General features: G+C 39.1%; 1 pseudogene; it reads left to right on the top strand.

Annotated features, from left to right (window-relative positions):
* The first annotated feature begins 3,160 nt into the window (after positions 1–3,160).
* Positions 3,161–3,277, top strand: LOC137093324 (5S ribosomal RNA; annotated as a pseudogene).
* The last annotated feature ends 21,001 nt before the right edge of the window (positions 3,278–24,278 follow it).

Genomic DNA, 24,278 nt, shown 5'->3' on the forward strand with positions numbered 1-24,278 from the left:
TAGTCTTAAAGAACAGAGAGTCTGAAGGGGAATATGCCAATCTTGTACAGGAGCTAAAACTTTATCATGGCCAGTTCCGCACTTACTTTCGATTGTCCATGGAAGAATTTGAGGAGCTCCTCCAGAGAAGGTAACGTTAGCACCGTATCTGACGAGACAAACCACAAACTTCAGGGAACCAATCGATCCGGAGCAGCTATGTTTCCAGTTGAGACACAATGTAAACATTTAAGTGCCACAGTTGTACTGATGGAAATGCATTCACTTTCCATAGTCGCGGACACAAGATTTAGAAAAAAAATCCACAACTTTTAACATAACAATAGTTATGTTATCGTTGTCTGTGTGGACAAACACAGCTGCAGCTGTACAGATTAACTACAACAGCAGTAATCTTGTGAGAAATGCGATACCTGACAAAGGTTAATGTTGAGTGAATAGTTAGAGACATGAACGGACATTTAGTCACCTATGCAGTTGGTTATAGCATTTTCTGTCGCCACTAGAGAAAAAATAAATAATAATAATCGTCAGTGAAGTAAAAAAAAAAGAAAAAAAAAGACTTTTTCGCTGCAGCAAAATTGTGTTTTATGTGGAAGCACTCATTACAGAAACAGCTGATCAAAAAAAAAAAAAAAAAAACATTGAAAACATTGCACGAATAATAATAATAATAATAATAAATATCTAAATCACATCCAGGATTGAAAGGACCTTGAAACATGCTGGAATTGGCATGTCAAAAAAATAAGCAAAACTGCAAATACATCAATCTCTTCTTGCATATTATCATATTTATTAAGGTTTTTGTCTGCCTAGTAGGAGTGTAAGAAAATATCGATACACGTGAATATCGTGGTATTATGTTTTGCAATACTGTATCAATTCTCACTATCGATATTTATATATATATTTATTTATTTACAGCCGAGATTTGTGGCTTTTTTGTAGGGATGCACCGATCCAATACTCAGCATCGGTATCGGCTCTGATCTGCCATAATTTGCCGGATCGGGTATTGGTCAGACAGGGCCGATCCAAATCCGATACTGTGCGTATAATATTCTGTGTTATTGTTAAGCCCCAGTGCCCCACAAAAGGCACAAAAACATTATAAAGCATCATCTACGATTCATACACTATATTATAAGTGATCTGAAGCCATTCCATAGTTTAATGTAAGTACAGATGAATATTCAATAAATATTGAATATTCAAGTCAATAAATTCAAGTTCACATCAATGCATGCTTCCCTGCTGCGGCTCAGTCACTCTCTATTCAGCTTTCAGACGGAGTTTGGAGAACACCTGACAAGAGATCAGAGACCATTCCTCTCTACAGAATATCTCCAGATCCTGTGGTCCATGTTGGTGCTTCTTCTCTTCAGTTCAGCCACTCATTCTCTATAGGGTTCAGGTCAGGAGTGGGACAACCATGGCAGAAGCTTCATTTTGTGTTCAGTGGCAGCTTTGTGTGTTGATTTTGATGTTTATTTTGGATCATTGTCCTGATAAAAGACCCAACAATGGCCCATTATTCGATTTCTTTATCTTCTGGTATTTGCTATAATCGATTATACCATGTATCTGAACAAGATGTCCTGGACCTCCAGCTAAACAAATAGGCCCACAACATTAAAGATCCAGTGGTATATAGACATGGGGTACTTTTTTTTTTTTTTATCCCCGTTTGCACCAAACCCATCTGGTGGGTTTACTGCCAAAAAGCTCTTTTTTTTTTTTTTTTTTTAGTTTCATCTGACAACACAACCCAGTCCCTTTTGAATTTCCAGTAGTGTCTGACAACTGAATATGCTGGAGTTTGTTTCTGGATGAGCAAGGAGGATTTTTCTTAAAACTCTCCCAAACAACATGTGATGATTTAGGGGTTGTTTATATTTATTTAAATTTTTTTGTAGGCTTAGTGACCCCAAGACTAAACTAATCTCTGGGATTCTCCGGAGAGTCTTTGTGCACTGAAGCTCTCCTTCGCCCTGCTTTAGGATATACTCACACATCCTATTTCCCGCAGATTCCTAACATCTTTAGTTGATTGGAGGAGCTTAATTATTGTCATGATGGTGGAAATGGGGATCTTCAAATCTTTAGCGACTACAGCCATTTTCTATTTTGTGAAGCTCAACAGTCTTTTGCTGCACATCAGCACTATACAGTATAACTTAACTATATTCTGTGGTTTTACTCATTGTAATGAATGATTAAGGGAATTTAGCAATTGTGCTTCCTTATATTTATACTCCTGTGAAACAAGACACCATAGCTGGACAATTTAATGTTCCTAGTCACCCTGGTGTGCTAAAAAAAAGGAATATTAATGGGAATATAATTATATTAATGGTTGTTTTTCACCCCCCATGTCTTTTACATTTTCTACCATGAAATATCCAGTTAAATAAAGGCTTTTTAATAATTTGAGGAAGAGTGCCTTGGATTTAAATATTTGTTCTACATTCATGGGAATATACTTCCGAGATATTTAAACAAAATCTAGGGGTACCAATAATTTTGACCAACGTGTTTTGAAGAAAAGCTTTTATTTGATAATGTTATTTGCCCCCCATTTTCAATTATTTTACTTCAATTCAAGTTTAGATTTTTGTGAATTTTGGAATAAAAGATCAAAAGGATAAATAATGCAGATTTATTTTTTACAGCCATAGTTGATCATATTACCAGGGGTGCACAAAATTGACCACCACTGTATATGGACTACAAGTTATATTCAGAGAACAGAGGATACTTTGTTTGTAAATCCATCTCAGCACTTTTGATCGTAAAGAAGACAAAGAATACACATTACACTGCACAATACTCCACATTTCAACAATCAATAGCAAAAACTTTGACACATAATAAAACATACTTAAAGGCTCTGATTCAGAAGTGCCAGATTGCCCTAGCAAAGTTAAAGTTAGAAATACCCAATTTTTTACAAATAGACTTTTGTGCACAGCCAGCCTTCTCTTCCAGGTTCATATCAAGAAACTTTCCTCTGTAAAATGCACTGCACACGCCTGATTCCACCCACATTCAGAAGGCCCAATAAAGCGTTGCTTTTGCATAGAAACAGAGAGGAAACTCCACAAAATTGCAGTGTCAACACTACTACTGTAACTAAAGCCATGTCTTCTGCAGCTCTACCAGCAGCCATATCACCCTGTAGCCCAAGACTGGTTTCCCACTGAAGCTAAGCAGGGCTGAGCCTGGTCAGTACCTGGATGGGAGACCAATTGGGAAAACCAGGTTGCTGCTGGTAGAGGTGTTAGTGAGGCCAGCAGGGGGTGCTCACCCTGTGGTCTGTGTGGGTCCTAACACGCCAGTATAGTGATGGGGACACTGTACTGACAAAGAGCACAATCCTTCGGATGAGACGTTAAACCGAGGTCCTGACTCTCTGTGGTCATTAAAAATCCCAGGATGTCTTTCGGAAAAAGAGTAGGGGTGTAACCCCGGCATCCTGGCCAAATTTGCCCATTGGCCCCTGTCCATCATGGCCTCCTAATAATCCCCATATCCTGATTGGCTTCATCACTCGGTCTCCTCTCCACCAATCAGCTGGTGTGTGGTAAGCGTTCTGGCGTAAAATGGCTGCCGTCGCATCATCCAGGTGGATGCTGCACATTGGTGGTGGTTGAGGAGATTCCCCCCCCCTTCAATGTAAAGCGCTTTGAGTGCTTAGAAAAGCGCTATATAAATCGAACGCATTATTATTATTATTATTATTATTCTGTCTTTGCTTATGCATTTGGGTGACATTATGCACAAATTTGCACCTTGATGTATATCAGTAAGGGAGAATTTGATTGAGGCATTTTTGCTAGGGCTGGATCTGTCTTCTCTTTTAGATAAAATAAATATTTTAGAACTTTGTAACTTTGCAGATCTTATACAGCCACAAGACAAGAAAATGGCCAGTAAAATCAGACATTCTCTATTATATTATTTTTAATTCTGTTTTTAATCTTGATTTGATCTTTTTCTAGAAATAAACATCAACATTAAATAGACTAAATATATGAAATTACTATTTTGTATCATATTTGTGGTGACCTAATTTGCAAATTTCAAGATTTTAAAAACAACTTTTTTATCTAAAAAACAAACAAAACAACAACAACACTATTTCAGTCTTTTCAGTCAAATGAAATTTATTGTCAATCTTTGATTTGGCGAAAGGCTTAGGCTTAAAGATGCTCAAGCTATCATAGACAGCTCGAGTTACATCATTGAAACATAATCCCCATAATCAACCTAACCAAAAGTTTCTTAGCATTACAGAAAAACATACTATGGTAACAATAGAGTTCTACACAGAATCTAATACTCGATAATAAAGATACTAGGAGGTGACGGGGTGGAGGGGGGTGTAAATGTCTGTGTGACACACTGAGAAACATGATTTTGAATGAGCTTAAATACTATAATTGATTAGAGTAGGTGGAGTAACAAATCAGCTGAGCATCAGCTGATATCGTTTAGCGATCAGTTGTCTGCCTGAACTACACTTGAATTCCATTCAATCACTCAAGCTCCATTTGAACTTCTGCAGTGTTAGCTATATTGTGCCACCAAATGTTGTAGTTACTAATAAACATAACCATCAAAAAAGTCACAATTAAAAAAAATAAAATAAAATATGTCCTTAAAGCCAGATGAGTATGTAGTAGAGTATGTTTACTTTCCAAGTAATTTTATTTTTTAAGTATATGTACTTTAAAAAATTTGTACTTTATCTGTGTTTTTCTTTGGAAAACTTTTACTTCACAACATTCAACAACATAATAGTGTAATTTTTATGTTTTATGTTTCATATGAAATGTATATTAGTTAATTTGAAAATATATATTAGTTAAATAATGTTCATTTAAACATGTAAGTGAAGACTGGAATAATGGCTGCAGACAATTCAGCTTTGCCATCACAGATTAGAAATCATTCTAATATGCTAATTTGGTGCTCAAGAATGTTGCCCTTGCTGGTTTAATCAAATTGATTTTTATCAGTTGTTTACGAGTATTAAGTTATTGTTGTTAGGTGTTGCATGGGAAACCATAATCAACAACCCATTATTCAATGCCCATAGTACTATGAAAATATTTGGCTGTCTTTGAATTTAACACATTGTTGAGCCAGGGCAAAAATACAGCAAAACCACAGACCTTTAAAAGGGCAATCGTACTCTTTCTTAACAAGCCATTTAAGTGAAATCTGTTCAAATAACGAGAGGGGTAGAGGCCATAGCTGTCATCTTCTTTCCACATTTTCCAAGCTAGAGCGGACTAATTGGAAGTTCCTGTGTTTCTATGGGGGCCCGGTGCATATGTTGACAGTGGCTGCAGGTGTGTGCGTCGAAGTCAAACTCTATGATGTAAAATGGGAAATTCAATTGCAAGGTAAAGAGAGAGAGACTGTCACAGGAGCTCCAGAGTTGTATTGATCTTGTGAGCCTGGCCTGTAAAGGTCCAGCCTTAATTATCTCAATCCTGGAGCAAATGTGTTGGCAAGACCTAACAGGAGACAGCTATCACAGGAGCACATGGGGAAGATTACAGCCCTGGCTCAAACACATGTACATAGTCAAACGTTTTCAGACTTGCTAGAATTCTAGTAACATCTCTTGATCATTCAAATGACACTAGAGCATTCTTGAATGTTGATTTTGCATTTTAAAACAGCCGTGACAAGAATACACTGAGCGTAATAGCACATCTGTCAAACCTTTTGCTGAATAATCAAGGACAGGAGTTTCAAAACAACAGATACATTCAGTCCCATCTTACAGAGAACACACACACTCCACTCAGGAGAGACAGACATGTGGTGTTTTTGGCTATATGTCGGTCTTGAAGGGGTTGTCCAACAGGTTTGTGCCAGTTGTGTTTCTAACTCCCTCTTCTCCATATGTTGATGCTTATGGTCATCCCTCCATGCTACAAACAGATCTGGGCACCATTACTACACATGCAGTGTCCTACCAGTTCCTGTCCAGCAGGCAATCAAACCTACAAAGGTGCCAGTTTGAGTCATCCCTGATGGGCACACTTCATTAGCAGTCTCGCTGTTGTAACTGGCACTTGGTTCTAACTGAATACCAATGCATCTGCTCGCTAAGTTTGTTGTTTTTTTAGTTTTTTTGTGAGGACTTAGGTTGGTAAAAATACGTTCCATATGTTTTCAAGATGTGGTCTTTCTGTTATGTTTTCCCCCCTTTCTTTTACATCATGGAGCCGACAACAATATCTCATAATTACACATGAGTCACACGGGTCCCTTCCATTTATGATGCATGGGCACTTGAAACAAAGCCAAGTAAACAGGAATCTAACAGGAACATGTTCAAAAAGTACTGGTTTTAAATATTTGATTTTAACTCTCGAACTGTGCCGTACACTGCAAAACTCAATTTTATGATTTGCCTGGTTTTCTGAATAATTCACTTTTTCCAGTCAGACGATGAATCCCCATGGCGGTTCTCAAAACAAAGGTGCATCACTGCTCTCCTGAAGCTATAAATAAATAACAGCAAGGGGAAAATGCAGTAACAAGGTACCCCCATTTTCATATGCAATCCTCTACCCTATGTCACGATCACAATTTATTTATTTAAACAGCAGCTGATCCAAATGAATTTTCTGATTTTAAGTTAAATTTATCTTCTATATTTCTAAACAAGTGTAGAAAATCCTTTAGGATTTAAATAAGGGAATAAATCCTAAATATTTTAGGCACATCCTTTCAGATAAATCCTGGGTTCTTCATCAGTTGTGCACAATACCCTATATGTACAACTAAAAAATACACACTTTTACAACATATTTTTTGCATCTATACTGAAATTAAAATGCCTTTACCATTTATACAGTTATAAACATATTTCAAATGAAACTTGCTTTAAGTTTCGAATCCTTTCCCTCCTGACTGGTCTACAGTTTTAGGCTTTTTCTATGAAACTTATTACAGTTTTAACAGTACCAATTATGGCACAGCGTGACATGATTACCTACTTCTGCTTCTCTCAGTAAGAAAAGTGCCCCACTTCAATCCAGAGTCAATGTTTTGTCCAGACCTCAATGACCTATCTCTTTTCAATGAGCTACTTAAAGGTGGTTACAGCTAACACAAAAATAGTCAACTGTCACTATGGACACATCATTTTTCTTCTCTGCAGCACCCCTGGATCAGCCAAATCCAATTTACAGATCCAGCAATCCCCTCACCCAGACTTTTTTTATTCAACCCATGGACCCCAATATAAAACTGCTAGATGTTCTTGGAAACAACTGCGGCTCTTGTGGGGTGTTCCTTGTCTGCAGTTGTCAGTATATATATATCAAAGGTAGTCCAAGGAAGGAACAGTGGTGAAATACATGGGGCCATAGGTGCAGGCCAGTCAGTTGCCCATGCTGACCCCTATCCACCGCCGAAAATGGCATCAGTAGGCACGTGAGCATCTGGACCACGGAGCAATGGAAGAAGGTGGACTGGTCTGATGAATCACACTTTCTCTTTCATCACGTTGATATTTAAGGGAATAAATAAAAAAGTTTTATTGTATATGCGAAAAAATCTATTTCAACTATTTGCAAATAATTGTGTTGCACACATTGGATACTAGCCTGACGTGGTCAAACTCAATTCTAGTCAGAATATGAGTCTGAAACTGCTCCATTGGGCTGTGATTATGGGGCGTGTTTCAACCGAACCAGGAAAGATCTCAATTGGACAGAGCTACAACCAATCAGAGCAACGAATTTTAGCTGGCAACCTTGCCAAAATAACACACATTTTTGGACTAGTAGTTGGCTGGTTTTGCTGTTAAAAACTTGGCAACCCTGTCTGCATGCGTGCTGGAATAAACGATCTTTGCCGGTGTTGTAAAAAAATAAAATAATATAATGATACACAGAGTACTTACCCAACTTGATCATCATTTCTGAGAGAAATTGTGAAGGTGATGCATATACAAACAAGCTCTCCGCTTAGGATTTGAACAAATATAATCCAAGCGCCTTTGATGACGTGCATGATTACGTTACTGTTTATCATCTGTCCATCATCGTCTAAAGCCCGCCCTGATGATTTCATTGGTCCAAACAATTTCTGTTCGGAGATAATTACTCCTCTATGGATCAAGGCCAGACTGAACTGCCCGACCTAAAATGTTTGTGGGTGGGGCTAAGTTCGGCTGGCATCCAGGCTAATTGGATACTGTTGGTAGAGAACATTTCTATCGTAAAACATTTGTCCAATATTAAATGTTTATCTACTTGCATTCTTTCAATGTTTCAACTAAAGCGCCATGTTGGAATTCACACCCGACCTCTGTGAACGTTAAACCCTGCCTTCTTTAATCATTTTGACATTCACGAGCGCTGTGTTAGACCCATAGACCGTAAGAATATGGATGCCGCGACTTCATCCGTTTCCGCTAAACAGAGTTGAAGCTTTCAGACGGCCTGCATGGCGCTGACCTCTTGGGACCGGAGTCTGCGAAGTAGTGTACTCGGGACCGGAGTTGCGCAGTAGAGAGCAGGAAGTACAGCTGCAATACCAAAAGCCCCCACACACTCTCACAGATGCAGAACAATTAATTATGTTGGTGTGAAATAAACAGTTATGTAAATGTTGAAATTAAAGCTAAAGCTCCAATCTGCTCCCAAAAATCCCGAAAAAAAAATCTGTTAGTGCCTCAGTGACAACTTCACGCAGAGAAGACGTTCGTTTTTATAGCATCAAATAACTAACTAATACAAATTTTATTTAAAAACGAACACTTATAAAAAAAAACGAATAACAGACTACAATGACATAAACTAACTTTGGGGGAAAAATATTTGAAGTGTAATTTGATTGTTTGGTTTGCGTCGCGTCCATTAGAAAACACAGAGGTGCGGATATACTGGGACCGGTCACCTGGGGGCGATCAAGGCGCGAAAGCTTCAGTTTCTGAGAGGGGTGCTGCAGGCTTGGTTAGACCACTGAACTTTTAATCATCCTAATAATAAACAGAGCAATTGAGTGCAACAGAGCAGCATCACGAATATCAAATGCATTGCAGTGAATCTCTTATTTGCATCTACAGTTTATTGGCTACAATGACAGGACCCCAAAATTGTAGAACTCAGAGAGCTTGTGCAAAACAGATCTCCAGTGCAGCGACTCATTTAAAAGCCCCTGATTGGCCGATGTGCTCAACAGACATGTCTGTGATTGGCTACAATAATCAATGGTGCAAAAGCACTTTGCAACTAACTTGGATGCAAAGAGAGGAAATATAATGCTGTAATATGCAATTTTCATGATTAGGTAATCACAACAGTGGGTCATATTCTTATTGTTATTTTTTCTGATAAATTGTTAAGCTCTATGAGAAAAGTAAAAAAACATTCAGGGCTATACTAAAACATTCAGGGTTTAAGCCCCATTATCCCTACCCCTAGCTTGCTACTCACCAAGGTATCCTGAAAAAACATCACAGTTTTAAAACATCAAGCAGCACAATTGTTTTAAACCTGTTAACTTTGATAAGAAGAAGTAGTGAACGGTAGGGTATTTATTCAATTGTGCAAGGTGTATGAGATCATTAGTGAAAGTTATTTCATATAGTTAGAAATGCCATGATAATTTGAAAGAAAATTCAACATGTTTAATAGGGGTGACCCCTAATAGTCGAAGATTCGATGCATCGATATGCAGAGCCGGATTTGACCACCAATCTCACAGTCTAATCTTCACGGGTGTTATAAAACAATCATACCATTTTGGCAATATGGGGGTGCTCAATATTTTAAAGACATGGCGCCACGCCTTTAAAATTCGAACACATTCTCGTTTTCAATGAGTGTACACACACCAGCGGCGGCAATTTGGCGCCTGTCCACGGAGACTCAGAAGTCGCCTAAAATCCTGCCGCGCCACAGAGCGAAATTTTAAGGTTTTCTATTATATTTCCCTCAAATCGTCAATTTACACAGTATACTGATTTCACCCTGTGCTACAAGATACACCAATAGTGCAGCTCTTAAGTCAGAAGTCGTTTCAAAATTGAGCTTGAGCGTATATAATGTGTGCGTCTGTGAGATACCCGTGAGCTTCGCGTCGGGAGTGCGACCCCCATTAGGTTTAATCGGCTTAACATGCATGTAAACGCACTCAAAGTGTTATTTTCCCCTCTAGGCAGTTTTTTTTATTATTTTTTTTTAGGTTTATTTATCAAAATGTTATTTTATATATTTGTGTGATGTTCTGTTTTTGGATTGCTGCTTTAAAATGTTATGAGAAAATGGTTTACGAATGTTTATCCAGCACATTACCTTTTATTTAAACCTAAATAAGAAAGCCATTGTCAGTTTGTCTGTCAGTTGGGAGGCAGTTTTTGTCATTTTATTAAAAGTTGTTGTTGTGTGCAGTGTGTAAAGGAAAATAAAAATAGTTTTACCCTCTTGCTGACTATGTTGTGCCCCTCCCAACCCATTCACACACACACACACACACACACACACACACACACACACACACACAGATGATTCGACTATCAGTCGACCATAGAGAGATTCGACAATTCTGATTCGATTGTCTAAATCCTTAGTCGGGGACAGCCCTAATGTTAAATAGCTCTCCTCTACAGACCTTCACAGACCCCCAGGCATCCTAGTTACAGTAAAACAGGTAAGGTACTGCATTACAAAAAATAATAAAGATATTTGAGGGTTTATTTTATAATAATAAATAATAATAATAATAATAATAATAATAATAATAATAATAATAATAATAATAATAATTATTATTATTATTATTATTATTATTATTATTATTATTATTATTATTATTATTATTATTATTATTTTATGAATTGTCCTTATTAAATTGCATTCCTCTTCTCTCCCAGCTTTACAACTGTCCATTTCTAATGCACTGTGAAGTTCTTAAACAGATATGCCTTACCCAGCATTCTGAAAATGCCAGATTAGCAAAAATCCCCAAAAGTAGACATTTTCCAACCATATCACCTACACAAACTAGACAGAACACAATATATGGGTCCCATAGGAGTGTGAACATATAAAGTAACTAACAAATATCAACCCCAAATTAGGTTTGAGATGTCCAATTGTCCTTTAGAGAGAACTGGTTTCAGCTTTGTGAGTTTGAGAACTCAGCAACAAAGAATGCCATGCTAAATAAATATGCTAAATAAGTCGAATGCATTTGGTTCGTTATTCCTCATTAATGAATCGTAAAGTTTTTACAGAAATCAGCACTTTAAATTAAGCTACACTGCTGCCAGGACTGTCAAAGAGCATTAGCAATTGGTTGGCTGCTCTTTTTGGCATCATCATCATTATATGTATTATTAATGTAATATATTTCTACAGTGTAGCTCCAAGTTGCGCTTAATTGTGCTGCCCTACACAGTACAACCTTCCCTTGCTTTATTCTACAGCTACTCCTAACACTAGTTTGTATACCATGTCCTTCACTAACCTATGCTAAAAATGGCTCCGAACATTAGTTTACCCTTCACTATTCTGCTCTAAAAGAATTCACTGGGTTACCCCTGGCTGTCCTAGTCTTGCGGTGCCCTTCTCCACCAGGTTACTCCTGGTTGTCCCTGGTCTAAATCTGGCCTCTGTGCTCAAGGCCACCTCTTCTCTGTCCTTGAGGGCCCCAGAGGGCAGGGACGGCATCTTTGGTGCTTGACACAGAGCCAGTTTATGTCATAATGGACAGGACCCATGAGCAATGAGATGTCAAGGCAACCCAGTATCCCGCCCCCACTGACGTGAGTGACTGATTACCTGTCTCTGGAGCGGAAGTCTCTGCATCTGTTTCATTACTCTGACATTCTCAGTACTTCAGTGTAGGGTAGTTCAAATGAGGAGAATACCTCATGCATACCTCATACCTCTGCAAAAACATCACATTTAGCAAATGCCAAGTTCAAATTTAAAGGGTCAGGACAATTAATTGTCTGAGGCATTTTGCTACTGCTATTTTTTCTCTTCTACTATCCTGCAAAAAAGTGGTGCTGTTGACTGTTAAACAGCAGAGAATGGTGCTAGCAACACCAAGGTCATGGGTTTAATTCCTAGGCATCAGGGTCAATTATGTAATTATTATTTTTTTACACTATCTATTAATTCGTTCAAAAAATAGAAAAACAAGAATGCACACACACATACATACATTCATACATACACATACAATGACACCATATCTGCTATGATAGGCTCTTCTTATTTAAAAATAAATAAAAAAATCCAATTTCTGGGAACAATATTTTACATTAATATATCTGGGGGAAAATAATCCAATCAGTCAATCAGCAGTAGGGGGCGTATACAGTTTTGAAGACAGACAGTTGAAAGAGAGTGTTGCCAGATCTTACTAGAAAAAGAGTGAACAAGAACAAGCCCACAATAAACCACCGTAAATAAAAATACATTGTGTGCGCGCGCGTGTGTGTGTGTGTGTGTGTGTGTGTGTGTGTGTGTGTGTCTGTGTGTCTGTGTGTCTGTGTCTGTGTGTGTGTGTGTGTGTGTGTGTGTGTGTGTGTGGTTACAGTGGCGTATACCAGACATATGAGATGCCAGAATGCTGATATGGTTATCACGGATTCAGGAGTGAGTGCTGTTCCATTTATACATAGATTGACAATTAAGGGTACTCCTGAAACTTTACAGTGTACGTGACCATATTTGTCTTTGACCTATTTACTGATTCCCAATGCATGAATCCAATGTACTGTAGCTGTACAGTAAGTGGCTTTGCACATAGTCATCTTTCAAATGCATAGACGCAAGATCAGGGAAAAAATGCACAGTACAAGAACAATAGCCATTTGGCTTGTGATAGAGTTCAGAAAAGCATGACATTGATCCAAACTTAGTCAAAAGGATAACAAACTGCAAGGATCAAAAACAAATAAATGGCAGAAGATCTTAGATTCAAAAGAACAAGCTTTTCTCTGGCCCAGTTTTAATGGAATGTTTACAGCCTGCTCCAGATGCGAGCATTGAAATTTTGGCCCTGCCATGGTGCATTAAAGAGCCGATGTAACCTAAGTGGAACCTCACGGGCACATTTAAAATCCGGAATGCAATTATGATGCCTCGACATCCAGGGGTAAATGGAAATTGTTGGCTGAGGTTTGCCTGTCAGTGAAAAGCATTGTGGGAATTAACTAGCATTGTGGCGTGCTAAACATGTAGAAGGTGGTGACTGCCAGGTTCATATTAGATGCCCGCTGATAGATTTGTTGTCATGGCGATGAAGACAACAGCAAAACAGTAGGGGGAAATTTGTCAAAAATAATAGAATGATGCTTGAAGTGCAGAGAAGGTTGGATGATTGCGGGAGGAGGTTAACGGGATCCTTCCATGAATATTCACGGCTGACACCCCCGGGGATGAGAGACCCAATTAACAAATCCCATTAATTACGAGACTATCACAACTGATTAGGAGATGGCCGTCTGCTCCTGGCACAATGCGGCCCATATTTTCTGCTTCACAGAGGCACGACGAACTCAACTGCCAATCAGAGTTAGGGAGTGCAGAGGGAGCAAGGGATCTGGGTGTTGGCTGGATACAGTACCGATACTGTTTGAACACACAAGGCCATAAACCATCTTTACGCTGATACGCTGCATTTAGGTTCAGACAAGTATCTGAAAGGGTTCTAAAAAGAACATTAATAGCTCATTTGTGAAAAAGAGTGAACAATGAGCCAATTAATGCCTTCACACATCTCTGTGTTTTGTGTAAAAAAGGATACATTTGTGATTGAGGAAAGCTCTCTCTATAAACAGATAGATTAGCAAGATGGTAATAAATGATGATTTATACTGTGACAATTACTATGCATTTGATAATTATTAACTGTTAGCAACACCCAAAGCTTCCAGTGAACAGGGGTGTCACATTCTAAAGGCATGCATATTATTTAGTATCTTCAATATTCAATGAATTAATGCAATAAGATGGGCATACGTTTACAAGTGGCACTGAAATGACTGCAATGGGATGACTACAGTCAATTTATAAAGGGTTACTATTTCTTTGGTTTCACAGTAATTCAACACTCAAACATTAATTGTGATGGCTTGCCCTGTCATCATTAAAGGAACAGTTCACCAAAAAATGAAAAATCTATTATGATTTACTGACTTTGACATTGTTGTGGAAACCAAGAAGATTTTAAACATTCTTCTTTTGAGTTCCACGGAAGAAAGTCAGTTATACAGTTGTCAAAACGTATTGTGTCCATACAATGAAAGTCAGAGACATTCAAAATACCAAGGGAAAAAAAAAAATCTGTCTTTTGCCTCCCACCTAAGTCACAAAACACTTTTCTGAGTATGCAAGTCAAACCCTCCTAAAGGGATGTCAAAATTAGCCGCTCATAATTTTAAGTCATATCTCTTGCGGAGAGATCTTAGGCAGTCCTTTCCAATTCAAATCTCCTTCATTATAATGCGCTGCGCACCTACCAGCACTTCTAGTTGCCCTGGGTGAGAGTGCCAGCCAAATGAATGGAGCATAATGTAATGTATTGTTTGATTTGCTGATTTGCACATTTGCATGTTCAACAGAAGTGGAGTACAATGTGAACAGTGGAAGCTGGCAGGCGGGCGGCCGAGGCCAACTCAGTCAGCCCTCTGTGCTAATCATGCTAGTGAACAACTCCTTGTTTTCAGCATTTAAAGAGCTAATGCCAGGGATGGTAATACATTTTTAATTGCAAGTGTGATTACCCTTCTAAGCAACCTCAGCCAGTTGATTAAATGCATTTGGGTCAATATTAGAGGCCAGTCATTTCCAGTGTTAGGGCCTCAGGAGAAAGTCCTAGAGGTAATTGCTGAAGCACAATTAGAAATCTTTCATATTGTAATAATGGAGAATCATGTCCTTTAGGAAACTGGGCAAAACATGATTAATGATAGAGAACACTTCTCAGCATATTAGAAAATGTCTCTGTTTAATTGAAAATGCTAATTGTGCATGAGCCGTATGGCAATACATATGTCTTGCAAAGTGCATTTTGTACAGTATTAATACAAAGTAATAATCATTACTTTAACTAATTGTAAAGAAGTGCATAGTTTTTGTCAGGATTGTCAAGTCTTTTGGTCAAGCAAGACTTGGCAAGACTTACCAAAAGACACCCCCCCACCCCCATTTGCTATTTGGCAAGGATTAAAGTACACTCGAACTTTCAAATATACAATAACTACCGCAGATGAAGCAACTACTGGCAGGTTGTTATATTTCCAGATAATGAACAGGCACATTTCCAATGCACAGACCACATTGAGCAATGATGCTAATTGTTGAGTGACCCACTGGAATAGTTTTAATTTTTTTATGATACGCGCCTCCACTCTCTAACAAGGTCTGAAATACTATGTTGTTATTCGGGAAGAGACATTGTGGCCAAAAAATGATGGCAAAGACAGCAGCGTATTTGTAAAGCATCATACAACTATGAGCAGCAGACCGTACCAAGCCTTAAACACAAATTCTTAATCCCGTTCAGTCATATCTAATTACATTAAATTTTAGTGATATGACGGTTCTTTGCAGTTGAGCTAAAGTGTAGCTGGTAATTACTGTCAGGGAGAGAGACAGGATTTTGTAAATGATTTTTCAGACTCGGTGCAGATCTTGGAAAATGACAGTCTCAATGCCAGATCGGTATTAATTGGGGAGCTTAGGTAAACGATTAGAGCATTTCTAGATCTTTCAAAACTCCCAAGAAAATTAGATTTTTTTTCCACACCTCCCCTGCCAGAAATGTATGCATCTATCCATCTTTGGATGCATCTATCCATCTATGGATGCAAATGCGAAATGTGATTATGATCACATATGATAGGCTTGACCCTCATGTCAGTAACCCTATATTAAATGAACTCAGCCCATGTTCAAGAATACAATGGTTATGTTTACATGCAACCAAATAATACATTAGTAATCAGATTGAAATCGCAATCAGAATGTAAACATTTGATCAGATTAAGAAACAAAACCGGAAAGGACTGCACTAGTGAAATGACATATAATATGAAACTCAGTATGAGCTACAGTTGTTAAATAAAATGTCATAAAGGATTTGCGTTATTCTACAATTCTCCTACAACTCATCAGCTTGTGACATTACAAATCCGCACATCAACCCGATCACTTTATTTATCGTTCATGTAAATACCACGTTCAGATTCATGGATCGGAATGAATTTATTCTTACTGAAACTGATGGATGGATGGATGGATGGATGGATGGATGGATGGATGGATGGATCAGCCGCTTACATCTTGGTTGAAGAATATTACAGTAAATTAATACAAATTCTAATGAAATAGCATGGAAATAAACAGGTTTATACCAGGTTTATTAGTGTGGACGAATGTTCATATGCTAATAATGACGAAAATTATGTCTAGCTTGATTAGATATTTAAGCATTAAATAGTTTTATTCAAATTAAAAAACTGTAAATTTAACAGTCTCGGTTCTCACCTTCAAACTCTAACCTTAAATGACAGCATTGTAAACAAGCAGGCCCCTGACTGGGCTCCAAAGTCTGACACCCGCTCTCTCCAGCCACGTGTAACGCTGCACGCCATGTGTTGCCGAAGAGAATAATTGGCCAAAGTTTCATGCAAATATCACCGTGCCACAGAATTAAAGGTGGGATCTGTTCGTTCATGCAGATGACAACTTGAGCCCTCATTTTCTCCCTCCCAGAATAATCAGGCACCCAAGGAGCACATGGAGGCACAGGAACATAAAAGCTCCCTCTTTATGTCAGAGGAATTAAGTGGCCTCCTGTTCAACACTATGCAGGAGATGGAGGAAAATCCTGAGCAAAGAAGAAAACAACAACACTAAGCCAGATCAAGAACCTCACTGCCAAATGCATCAAGAGGAACATTTCAGTATTTGGCATTTAACCTTACACAACGACAATTCTTCATATCAATGTCTAAATGACTAAATTCCAGAAAGGTCCTTAAAAGGAAGATAAAACAGCTCTCTTTTAGGATGGCAAATAAGGTTAGTGACCATCACAAAATACATATTAGACCCGACACCAGCTAAATCAGCTTTTGACATCAGGCTTCAATTTTATGCAAAGATTATTTCCGCTTTTCTAGCAGATGACATTGCGAATTGTCCTTTAACATCAGTCTATGTTAATTTTCTTTCATTATGTTGTGGTGCCAATTAAAAGCACACAATTACAGAATGGCAAACACCGCTCATGTCAGCAATAGACAAACACTTAAACTCAGCATACAAACATGCAATGATGTTTGTGTGACTCCTGCATCTCACTCCCATTCTAATGAACACAATAGAGTAGTTCATACCCTGGCCACCTCCCCACCAAATAGAAAGTTAGATATACCTCATAGCAGTCTCATGGGTGTCCCTCATTAGGTGTGTGTGTGTGTGTGTGTGTGTGTGTGTGTGTGTGTGTGTGGGGGGGTGTTCTTTCTCTTCCATCCAAAGCAAGGACAAAGTAATGTCAAGCTGGTGAGTTACATCCACCCAACTCTTCTAAAGTGAAAATTGCACTCTCTGGCCATCATTTACACAGCCAGGCAGCATGTAGGTGGTTGCATGTGTCAACTCATTACAGAACTAGAGCAGAGAAAATAAAGAGCTCAAATGGCGTTAACGAGGAGCATAAAATTATATGTATTACTGTCATCCCTGATAAAAGCACTAAAAGGCTTTTACATCCACGTCAACGAGTCATGATGTATCATTCCACAACCAGATGATGAATCGAGTGAGAATTAAAAGGGAGAATCAAAAAGATCATCATTTTATTTTTTCCATCTCACTTTCTTTCATACGAGTTGGATTAATTAAAACACAAAGGAAGAGATTGCATGACCTGTCGATGGATTTCAGTTAGTGATGGCAGGACTGCTGTTACCAGCATGCCACAATGCTCAGTGCTCGCTGCCGAGCTCCGACAGAACAGAGCAGAACGGATAGAGCTGCGGGACACTGCCGTTAATAGAAGCATGGCTCTAAATAATTCATCATGTTTTAGAAGAACAACACAGCCTCTTTGAGAAAGGTTGCTGCACACTCATGTGGGCACAGTGCTCTAAGAGCAGGTGAAAAAACAACAACAACAAAAAACAACATTACATGGACCAGTGCCACTGAAAGTAAGCATAGACTGTAAAAAAAAAAAAAAAAAAAAAAAAAAGTATATATATATATATATATATATATATATATATATATATATATATATATATATATATATATATATATATATATATATATATATATATATATATATGGACGTAGTGTCCATGACGCCACCCAATGGATTCTGAAGAGCAGTTTTGAAGCATAAAGTCGGCCGTTGCCATCTTGGAGAGCAGCGAATGGAGCAGCAAGTCCGCGGCGGAGGCATGGCAACGTCTGACCCAGGGGGAGCTGACGTACCGAGGGAGCCCTGCAATGTCGAATGGCCGATGGACCTTGCTGGAGCTGAGGGAGGAAGGAGTGAGGACGTAGAAGCTGGGATGACGAGTCGAGGGGGAGCGGAACCCCCGGAGGCTGGAGGCGGAGCCACGGGCTTCAACCTTCCAGGGATCGGTGACTCCCAGCAGATCCGAGGGTTGACCACGCCACTGAGAGAAGGCAGAGGTAAAGATGAGGGACTGATGGGCGGAGACGATGACTGGTCTGTAGGAGTGGCGAAAGACTGAGGAGGAGACTGAAGATAAAAGATGGTGGTCACAGGACTATGGCAGTAGCTGGCAGTTTGGATTGGTGGTGGGAGAGGGCGGATAGACTGATGACGAAGGTTCAGATGCGATGAGGGGGCACAGGAAATTGTTCTCTCCACAGTAAAGCAAACTGTCCAAGCTGATCCAGCAGTACTCACTTTTAGTGGCGGGAGGGGGTGGGATGGGTGGCGCTCGTCTCCATTCCCTTGAACTCCACGAGGACTCCCTCGGCGCTGGAAGGGTCAGTCGGCTTTTACACCTGGTCAGACGGATTCCCCTCAGGCTTCGCTGCCGAGGTCTTCTCTCCGTCTGTGGTGGGCACGTCCTGCCATTCCTCATCACGAGGTGGTACTGTGCTGGGTCCTGGATCAGGAGATCGGCTGGCGGCGTCCATGACGGTGATTGATGAGTTGCAGGATGCCAGCACCCACTCCACATACGACGAAAAGCTCCCTCGAGGACCCTCCCCGGACAGCTGTGCTAATGTGGCGGCGTTGAGTCCAACAAAAAGAAATGAGCACAGGCAGTAGTCCGAGAAAGGTGGTCTGATGGGCGAGATCCAAGAAGAGTTCTAAATGTCTCTCGAGGGAGCTTTCTCCCTGCTCGAGGCACATTAGCTCGAACCGCGGAAAGGGTCATGGTGCAGGCAGGGAAAAACGGAAAACAAAACACTGGGAACGAAAACAAAAAATAAACTCTTACAAAAACGAACATAGCTTTATTTTAGTTGGTTTGTTTGGTCCGTAGTTCTGTCACGCTCCAGTGGTGATGATAATGCACGAAGAAGAAGATGAAGAAGGATGAGGAAGATGACTTTAGTAAATAACACTTTAATGGAATACTTCACCACTGGTGAACATAGACTTCAATCAGGACAGGTACGCAGACGGGTGTACTGACGACGACGGACCAAGACAGAGTGAGAACAGGAACTAAATACACAGACTGATGAGAACATAAGGGGGACATGTGATACAGATGAACTAATTAACATAACAGGGCTAAACTAAACTAATGTGGAATGACGGTGGCAACAGACAGATAGACATGTGACAACAAGTAACTGTTTTATTTAATTAATACAGTATCATTTCTATCGCTAAGCACTATTTTGTGCAATCTAAGTAAAGGAAAATAGTAAAGTGACTGCAGGATTCTTTATTCTTCTATATTAATTTCTAAACTATTTAGCAACAGAAAGTGCATAGTTCATTTATTTCATGACTGAATGACTGTTTTGTTTTATAGTTAATACTTTAAAGCTGTTTTCTTTAACACAGTCTATTGTATAAAGTGCCATCAAGTAGGCTACTGAACTGCAGAGCTGGTGCATCCATATCCACATCGCTATGATCAGATGCTTTCGTTCTGCTGCCACCGCTGTCAGTTTTGCAGTGTGTTTATTTTGTTACTGAGATGAAAATGTGCTATATTCTATCGAAACGCTTCTCAGCAACACGGATCGATGACATCTGGATGTTAAGCGAGCTGTCCGTTTCAATGTTTCCAGAGTACTGGATTTTAACTTTTCGATTTCCTTAGTGGCTTCTTTGTAGCTGAAGCCAAAATGAGTCCACACTTTCAGCTTTGTAAACCGTGGGAGCAGAAAAATTATATTGTCTTGTGAGGTTTGCTAATGTCCACACATATTCACCTTGCGCTTCTCTGTCTCCACGTCAGTTACGTTCTGAGATAACACTGCCATCTAGCGGTTGGGTGTTATACAGTCTGTGGTTTAATTCGAACACAAAGCCATGAATCTTTAGCCTAGAAATCTAGACGCACCCTAGCGGCAGCAAATTTAATCTGCCCGCAAGTGTCGTCTAGGAACTCTCAATACCCTTCTGAGCTGTATTCCTCACAATCTGGATGGGCCAATCACGTCGTGTATAGAGTCGGCGGGCAGGGCCACAATGACAACGGCCGAGTTGCGTTTGCGTGCGTCTAGTAAACACAGAAACTGGCGAACGGCGGCGGTCTTTCGAATCAGCTTTGACCACGACTCTGGAAGACTTGGAGTTAAGCTTTTCTCTGAGAAAATAACAAAGAACGGCACTGAAGTTATTCTTAAAAAGGGAAGATGTGTTCGGAGTTTAGCCGACCGGATACGGTGAATGTTTAATCTGTCAGCGAGCTCTGTTTCACCTTCGTTGCTCTGGTTGATGTAGCGCTATCCTATCGCGTGCAGAGGGAGTTTGAAAGACAACCATTTATCCCGCCCCTCGGATTGAGCCCTGTCTATGGTGAGTTTCCAGACCAAACATCTTGATGTGGGTCTGGCTTGTCAGGCTAATGAATCTTGGATGTAAATAAATAAATATATTAATATCCATACAGTGTTTTTGAGAATCGATACAGTATCACCAAACAAAATATTGCGGTACTCACTTGTAGCAATATTTTCTTACACCCCTAAATCTTAATTATGAAGAACTTTAAGGCTTTATATAATATTTATAGAATGAGTTAAAATTAGCTAAATAGACCTAAACCACAATTTGTACCAGGCTGTAAGCACATTTTTTTTTTCTACTGTAAAGTTGGGCCATTTTTATATGGAGCTCAATGAGACTGCTCCCTTTTGGAGCCTGTCGATGAATTGCAGTTTAAGTCACTTCTGTATTAGCTTCAAGATAATCTGGTGGAGGTTGCTGCTTGGGTGTAACCCAAGAGATGTTGTACAATAATGAAGCACGTGCTTTAGACGTACCCTCTGATGCTGAACCTACAATCCACATGTAGTCTGCTACTCTTTCTGTGCCACCTGCAAAGGCTACATGAAGAGCCATGTGGGATTGTGTTTGTTGACTTCAGCACAAACTGATTTATGGAAGAAGAAAAAATACAGCATGTTTCATTAAACCCTTTGTTAAAATGATAAGCAGAGCACGAAGATAAGGAATGCAATGCTGTGTGTTGTAAGTAACTACTCACAGTTTCTGCATTCTTGTTATTGATGCTGTTACTTTGCTTATAATAATGTGAATTATCGTTTACAACCCATTTTACTTCTATAATTTGATGTATTTCCAAGTGAAGCAGAATATTAAAAAAAATAAAAAATAAAAAATAAAACAAGGCAAGGCAAGCCATTATTTTATCCATCTGGAATTGATTGGAGCTAAATGGCTATTGATTTGAACAATAGTCTTGCAGAAAGCAAATAAACCCAGATGGCGCACTTAATCAAACAACACGGAAACAGTGCTCTTTTTCTTGATATATACAGTATATACTCACCTAAAGGATTATTAGGAACACCATACTAACTATCACGCCATTCTCTGTAAACACTAGAAATGGTTGTGCGTGAAAATCCCAGTAACTGAACAGATTGTGAAATACTCACAAAAACCATGCCACGCTCAAAATTCCTTAAATCACCATTCTTTCCCATTCTGACATTCAGTTTGGAGTTAAGGAGACTGTCTTGACCAGGACCACACCCCTAAATACATTGAAGCAACTGCCATGTGATTGGTTGATTAGATAATGTTTCTAATAATCCTTTAGGCTAATACATACATACATACACATTAATTTTAAAAAGGCATCTCTCACTGCAAAACGTATTCATTTTATATATATATATATATATATATATATATATATATATATATATATATATATATATATATATATATATATATATATATATATATATATAAATAAAATGAATAACTTTTTGCAGCGAGAGATGTCTTTTTAAAATTAATATCTATTGGCAGTGAGTGTTTTACACACGGTTTATTCGCCCGGGTGCCTCACATTTTTGAATGAGTGCTCTGAGCGCCTGAAGTTGAAAATAAATAAATAAATACAAATTATTTTCAAAAATCAATGCCCAAAAAAACCACTTTACATCAATCACATTTTTTTCCATTGTCCAATTGAATGAATGGAGAGGTGGGCCTTCTGTTGTGGCGACGATTACCTTGATTCCACTGACAGGACTGCTGATTTGGGGATTGCCTAGCAACATAAAATAAACATTCAACAGTGGAAAAGGCAACGCGGTGCACCTCACGTTGCAAACCTGAAAAACGCATTCTGTCTGATTTGGACATTCTTTTGCAATCAATGGCACAAGCCTCCAGAGCTCTAAAATTACATTTTGGAATTAGCAACAGAGGCTAGGTTTTAGATGCACAATAAAATTTTCCTGCGCACAATAACGTTTTAAGGACAAAACCTGACAAATGTCTTGAAATAAGTAATCTAAACAATGTTTTGAGGTGCAGTAACTGTAGTATATGTGGAATAATTGACTCCGGGTCGTTGAATTATTGAAAAATAATTTTCTCTGCTTTGCGTCGTGACCTCATTACCACCTCGGGTGTGCATTATTTTTCTAGTAATTCAACAGCCCGTTGTCAATTAGCCCTTACATAGCGATCAGTGAGCCGAAAGCACACACATGGTTTGTTTGCGCATCAATAATAATGGACTCGTGCATGCCTAATGTACGACTCCTGTATGTCACTGTAATCATCTTCACCTTCATTACAATCGTCATCAGCCATCAAAACTTCATTAGACATGTTTTTTTGTTATTTTTTATCCATCAAAGGTTGGGAGTTTTGAGGTTGGGAGTTTTGAGCCGCCGTTCAGTCTGTATTTCACACAGCACGATAAGGAACGGCTTGGGTTGCTCCGAAACAATCTCAGAATATGTAGATTATTCTGAAAGGTGGAGCAATGTCAGAGAAGCTTGTTTTGAACGCAGCTGTGCTTCTTTCAAAACTCCTTATGTTGCCAGACTGTCACTGTCATGGTGGTTTTTGTATTGGATGTTGCCACATGCTGAATCAAACCATCTCCATGATATGGTTTGATTTTATTCTAAAGTAGCTCTTTGCCCACGGACTGCAACACTATGTTGTTGATACCACTGAAGAAAAGTAAATTTAAAAAATCATAGAAATAGAGCTTTTGATGCTGGTGAGCTGAGCGGTTTCATTTAAAGACTAAAAAAAAACAACAACAACAACAACAACAACAAAACACCACGTATACACTTTACATACCGTAATTGGCATTGCCTTATGTGGCTTCACCCCTGGTTTTCTTTCTCATCTTTTACCTCCCTAAGACAAGTGTGGTATTCCCAGTTTCCCACATCTCTGTTTTAGAAACCACATGCAGGTGAAATGATGAGCTCAACCCTCTCTTAATTGGGCCAGATGTCTGCAAACTGTGCTGTCACACTACATTTTGACCCCTGACATTTGCCAACTCGACACCTCTGCACTCATTGCTCATCAGAGCAAAGAACCATACAACTCATCTGTCCACCTCCAGATCGCAAAATGCCCAGGTCAGCAACAAAATATAGAATAAATATCATGAAGCAGACCGGTTCTGACAGTGTTGTCAGCCAGCTAAGGAGGAAGAGAGCATGGCAAGGCATTCATCCACATTAACACCATAACAACAGACTTGCAAACATTTGGCGGAACCAACATTTGGCGGAACCAATGTTAAGACTGTC

This window comes from Pseudorasbora parva, chromosome 11 (assembly GCF_024679245.1).
Source record: "Pseudorasbora parva isolate DD20220531a chromosome 11, ASM2467924v1, whole genome shotgun sequence".
Lineage (NCBI taxonomy): Eukaryota > Metazoa > Chordata > Actinopteri > Cypriniformes > Gobionidae > Pseudorasbora > Pseudorasbora parva.